This window comes from Cynoglossus semilaevis, chromosome 9 (assembly GCF_000523025.1).
Source record: "Cynoglossus semilaevis isolate Cse_v1.0 chromosome 9, Cse_v1.0, whole genome shotgun sequence".
NCBI classification, from domain to species: Eukaryota; Metazoa; Chordata; class Actinopteri; order Pleuronectiformes; family Cynoglossidae; genus Cynoglossus; species Cynoglossus semilaevis.
In genome coordinates, this window is record NC_024315.1 from 17,209,622 (window position 1) to 17,216,041 (window position 6,420).

Genomic DNA, 6,420 nt, shown 5'->3' on the forward strand with positions numbered 1-6,420 from the left:
AGGCCTAAGACAGTCCAGATTGGGGTTAAGTTAATTAAAGACTGTAACGGGACTGTAGGTGTAAATGTGAGTGTGTGTTTGTCTCTGTGGCCACATTCACATTAGTCAGCTTTTCTTTAAAAATACATAAATCCTGCAAAAGATATGTGTACTGTCATCGCCGTGTCACAGTGTTTTAGAGTCGAAGTCTTCTAATGTTATTACTGCGTCTATTTTTGGTCAGAACTCTGAGAAAATCTCTGTGAAAGTGCAGGAACGGAGGCCGAGCGGTCCTCACTGTCACCAGGAGCTGCAGAAACAGTTTTCAACCTTTCAGTGTATGAACTAATACCCAGTAGTAATACTTCCACATTTTACAAGTACAAAAGTTAGTTTTTCTGTTCATCCACAAAAATTGCACGAATACATGTAGTTAAAAATAAGTCCTTGATACGTCAGTGTCTGCAGGCTGAACTGGTGTTCACTGAAAACACCGGCTGATGGATGTTTAAGCCCTGAATGTTTTTGTTTGTAAACAAAGCCACACATTCACAAAAACGACATAAATACCCACAGGCAGCCAGTGCAAAAAGGCTGAAGTGCCACAGGTGGATTGGGAGCCACAGGTTGGTGATACCAGGTTATATGCAAACTGTGTCACTTGTGACTCTTTGTCTCCTTCAGGCACCAGTTCAAACCTGATTATTTTCTCTCTTTAAAGTGAGGAGGGCACTCAGGAGACTGTAAATATCTGGACATGAAGTAGGAACTGGTCAGAACAAATCCAGTGACCCGACAATCAGTGACTGAAAATACAATCATGTCTGCACACGACCAGGCACCGAGGCTTTCACTTCAGAAGCATTCTTCTACCTTCTTCAGAGAGACGTGTCCTTCCAAGAGCAAATGTGATAATTACACAGCACTGCCAGCAGAGGGTCTCGGAGTGGGAAACACTCACATGGGAATTATGGGTATTATTGTTTCACCTCTCCTTGATTAGATCCTGGTCCCTGAAGATGAGGCTTAAAGTTTAAATAATTAAAAACTATGAAGACAAAAAAACATAAATTACTTTTAAAAAACAAAGGTTTGTGTCTTTGATGTGAATCCTTAACCAACTGGTTACCGAAACATAAAAGGTGAAACTAACCTGAACGTTTCAGTAAACATGGCTGACCTAAAGCCACAGCTCAAGAAAAATAACATTCAACCGGCGCCCCCTGTCTTGTAAGTTGGCATGGGACAGCACTACAATATTGATGAAGAGAGGAGGTAAGAGGAAAACATCAGACACACACACACACACACACACACACCTGTAGCTTCACACAACAGACGCTGTTGTTTCTAACCAGAGAACAACAACAACACAGTCAATATCAACTTGTCCCACGTCTCCTAGTCTTTTCACCTAGTCTTGTTTTTATTTATATATTTCAATTTTTATAGACTTTGGTTCTGGACAAACACAAACACTAACTTTAACTGACTTTGAACTGTTTTTTTTCCCTTTTTTTATAATTTATTGGTGAAGGACACACTTATGTTTTTGTCATAAACCTCCAGGAGTGTTTGTTCTCTCACGTCAAAAAGGAATAACCTGTTGAGTTCATGCTAAATGCTTAAATTGATCTTGACATCTGACTGAATTCCATTACAGTTGTTATTATTGGAGTTTGTACGTTTGTTAGTAAATCGTTTCAGTTGTTTCATTAACTTATCAACCCATGAAAACTGCGCTGCTGTCTGACAGGAAACACTGGAAATGAAAGAGAAACTCGAAAAATCAGTCGTCCTTCAGATCAGTCAGACTCGGAAACACTGGAAATGAAAGAGAAACTCTTCAGATCAGTCAGACTTTGACCTGGTGCAGAGACTGATACGGGGATGCCATTGTTACACACACACATTATCACAGTGATTGCTTCTTAGTGTGAGGAGCTGAGACAGTTTAAAACCTCAGGCACAGAGAGAGGAGCAGGAGGAGGAGGAGGAGGATGATGACGAGGGGAGGAAGATGAAGATGAGGAAGAAGAAGGGGGCAGGAGGTGACCGCAGTCTGGGTGAAGGCTGTAACAGGAGGCTGGTCATTGTTTTGATTGGTGCAGCAGGTTGTTGTGAAGCCTGACTCCTGCTGAAAAGGACGACGTCAGAGGAGAAGCTTTAGTTTAGTTTTAGTCAGAGGTTTGAATGATGACAACATGTCAAAGGTGAGACAGAGACTGTGGGGGGGTACAGCTAACAACAGGACTCCCATCCATCTGTATGGCCACTGAAACCACACTGAGTTTCTTACCTACAAACACAGGTGACTTTTTACCTTTGAAATCAAGAAGGTTTATGAGAAATACTCTAGGGCAAAGAAAAACTCTGTAGATACTATCAATATTACATACAGTTTATGATGAAGACGTTATAAATACTTGTACTTGACAAAAACACTACAAAATGGGTTAAAGAAGTCACATTGGTATAAATCACATGTTCAACCTGGACTAAATCACAACAAAAATGGTCAAAGACATGATTTGTCACAGTAGAGATCTTTAACAACAAAGATACAACAGGAAGTGAACGCTCTGTGGACATTTGTCCAAATCAGCCGTCAAGTACTTCATGTCGTAAATAAAAACACATTCACACACAGCAAACACAGCTGACTGTGTATGTACACACATACACCTTCAACCTGCATGCACTTACATGTTGGCAAACACTGCACACACACACACACACACACACACACACAAACACAGGTAATATTTGAACATCACACACACACACACACACAGGTAATATTTGAACATTAGTCAGACACAGAGTGACAAATCTGTGGTGCTGACAGGGACTTGTGGTTTTGGAGACATTGGCTGATACACATGCACACAGAAATACACACATGCCCCTGCACGTGCGCGCACACACACACCTGTCAAATTCTACCATTAAACACATCTGTTCATCGATATAAAACACAGGTGTTTCCTATAGGTCATAAATTCACTGCTCTGATATTATTCATTATTATATTATTTATCGTCTTAATACCCTTTAGGTAAATACATTGAGCCCAAAGTCCAGCAGCACTATGTTGTTCTGACACAAATACTGCACCATGCAATATTTACCAAGGGCTCAGTGGCTTTAGGGGGTCTTCAGAGGTACTGAAGGGGTCTGTCTATTGATTTAGAGGTAAAAGTCTACAAGATTCAAATCTGGTTGCTCCTTCTTCAGAGCAGATGAAGGATGCTGCTACAGAGCAGTGTTGACTGACAGCTCAAACCACATTATGATAAAAGTGTCCATGACCTCACTGCAGTGTTTATGGCACTGCGACACAATCAAAACTTCCCAGGACCAGAGAGGTCAGCTGGAGGAACACACGAGGCACTGACTGATGTCATTAACTCAAACCACAGACACACACACACACACACAGAGTTGTACCAAGTGCTGTCTAAAGATCCCTTAATCACTGTTATTTGGTACTTTCTTGCTGTGTCACGCTGACCTGACATGAAGAAAACAATAAAGTACGGCTTCATAAACAGAAAAACAGAGAGCAATCAGTCTCTGCAGCTTTAACACACTTTATTATTTGTCTTTAAGCTGAAATACAATCCTTTGTCAAATGTTAAAAAGCATTGTTTCACCTGCGGGGATTGAACAGTACAAACCAATCAGAAGGATCAGATAAGTTGTAGCTAAAAGCTTTAGAAAAAATATAAAAGAAACTGTAATGTTAGCTGTAACATAAAAAAAAGTTTATAGATGATATGCATCTTAAATTCAAATTAGAACTGAGTTTCTTTAAGTGTTGCTGCAATATCTGGACAATATTTAAAAGCTAACCTTGAGATTGAGCTTCAAATGGCTAACGTTAGCCCAATGAAAAAAAAAAAAGTTAGTCAAGTTTTATTAAAAACAAAACTTAAACCATGGTAAGTTGTCCCGTGCCAGGCAGAGAGAGCATGATTTTTTGATACACGTTATTGTTGCAACAGTACAATAGGTGTGTGAACCATGTATAGAGAATGTTGCTAACATGCTAATAACAACATGTAAACTCCGTCTGGTGTAGAATTGCACGAGTAGAAATATTATTAATAACTTTAGATAATAACAGTTTCGCTTTAGTTTTGAGCTGACGAAGGACTGACCAACTCAATGTGTGCGTGAGAGAGAGAGAGAGAGAGAATGGGGTGTGTGTGTGTGTAAAGTGTTGGGTGAGATAGAAGTGAGGAAAGAGAGGAGGTGAAGGAGAAAACATGTACAGTGGAGATCACACACCAACACCAAGACTGCTCATGGCTGTCTGCAAACCCCGGAGTGGATCCGGACTGGAGCAGGATTGACAGAAACAGATGGTAGATCATAAGTAATTAGAATCAGAAATACTTCATTGATCCTCATGGGGGATTTGGTGTTAGAGCTGTTTATGTATTTATTTGTTTGTTTGTTTATTTATTTATTACAAAAAACAAAAATGTAAGCTAGAATGAGATGTGCATAATGACAAGTATGTAGAGCATTGAATTTCCCATTTCTTTTGGATCAATACATCTATCAATCTAAATATGCAGCAAGTAAATTAAATGTTCTTCACCATGGTACTATATTGATTACATTTGGAAAAACACAGCTCAAAATAACCACAATAAATAAATAGAATAAATAACTAGAATTAATAACCAAAGCAATATGGTAAAAATATGGTAAAATGGTAAAAAATATTGCACTAAATTTGACCAGAAAATGCACAGATTAAATCAGATATATTTAATTTTGGGGAGCGGGGGTACCACAGTAAATCCATCCGAATAGCTGACTGTAAGGAGAAGTAAATGGATCACTGTTACACGGACAGAAAGGACAAATGAAAGGCCCATAAATAAAGTTTGATATTTGGTATTCATTCTGTTGGATGACTTTTTGTCATTGTGTTTATACTATATAAAGATATTATTGTTTCTTTTCATAACTTTAAAACCAAAGTACTTTTATCTTTTTCTGTCTTTTCTGCCGTTTTATGTTGATTTCATCTTTATTTCTTTGTTTGTTTGTAGTCTAGTGCACAACAAATACGGCAAATATTTTTCTTTTTACACATATCTCACGGCTTAAGAAAAGTTTTGAATGTTGAATACTCACGTTATTGAACAGTACCATCACTCTTCCCGCCACCACCACCGACAGACAGACGTACTGACAGCACTGGGTAACGTTGTTCTACTGAGGGTCAGAACTAAATTCATTTCATTTTGTTTAACATCCCCCGCCGAGAGATTTGTTACGCAATTGTCTTCCTGGATGTGGTCTGCATATGCGCAGTATGTAGGAATCTAGTCTTCTGTAATGATGACGACTAAGAACATTTCCGTACTTATTTAACCATGTGTTTGGGGACTAAATCGCTAAATTTCGCAGTAAATTACGTATCGGTGTTGTTATTGTGAGGCACAAGTTCTTGCCACATTTTTTCGGAGTTTTAACGAGAATCATAGCCCGAATTCCTCCCGGCCATTTGATACCTGACGTCACAAGTGTGTACAAACGTTGTGCAGACGCGCACAGCGTGCGCCACTTCATCTGGCCTCAGCACCTGTGAGGTTGGTTTGTTTTGAATTTATTATCATCTACTATATTATCGTTAGCTAATCTTGAATTTGAATAACATAAAACACTATTATTGTTGTATTTGACAGTAATAAAAGTATCAATATGACAATAAAGATAAATGTTTGTATTTGTATGTCTGATGTCTCAGTATCAGTGCCTTACAAAGTACAAAGTTACTGCACGTCAGTGTTTTCCGTTGACACAGGCTGCAGTGCTCATTTGTAACCACTAGGGGTCAGCACGGTAACACAGTTTCAGCAGAAGTAGGTCTGCCTTTGAATTTGTAATTGTCCTTGCGAGCTTTCCTGAAAAAAAAAAACATCACAAATGTATAAATTGTATGTCTATAAACCCGCTATTAAAAGTAGAAACCAGAACATAAAACGTTGTAGAAATATATTGTTTACAATTTTGGGAGTCCAACGGTTCCATGGTGTAATGGTTAGCACTCTGGACTCTGAATCCAGCGATCCGAGTTCAAATCTCGGTGGAACCTGACTTTTCGTTCTACTCCTTTACTCGGAGTACCTGCAACATACAAGGCAAAAATGTTTTGCTTGCTACGTTTACCACTTATCAAGTCCTCAATATTGACGACTTGATAAGTGTTAATATTATACCACTTAAGAATACAGTACTGATCCAAACAATAAACCCTCATTAACCGTTTTGAGTTTTGTTTTGAGTTACTTAAAACCTGATGTTTGTATCTTGTGCAGTCAGGGTAACAGTTGTTGTAGCCACAACGTGTAATCTTGTATACATTCATTTTGAGTAATTAAGTAAGAATTAAAAGAGAAAAAAAGTTTCTGAAAGTAA

At 38.6% G+C, this 6,420-nt stretch overlaps 1 non-coding gene across 1 annotated transcript; it reads left to right on the forward strand.

The window, feature by feature from the left end:
- Window positions 1-6,025: 6,025 nt before the first annotated feature.
- trnaq-cug (transfer RNA glutamine (anticodon CUG)) lies at window positions 6,026-6,097 on the forward strand. Its single transcript has one exon. It is a non-coding gene; the product is annotated as a tRNA-Gln (tRNA).
- Window positions 6,098-6,420: the final 323 nt, after the last annotated feature.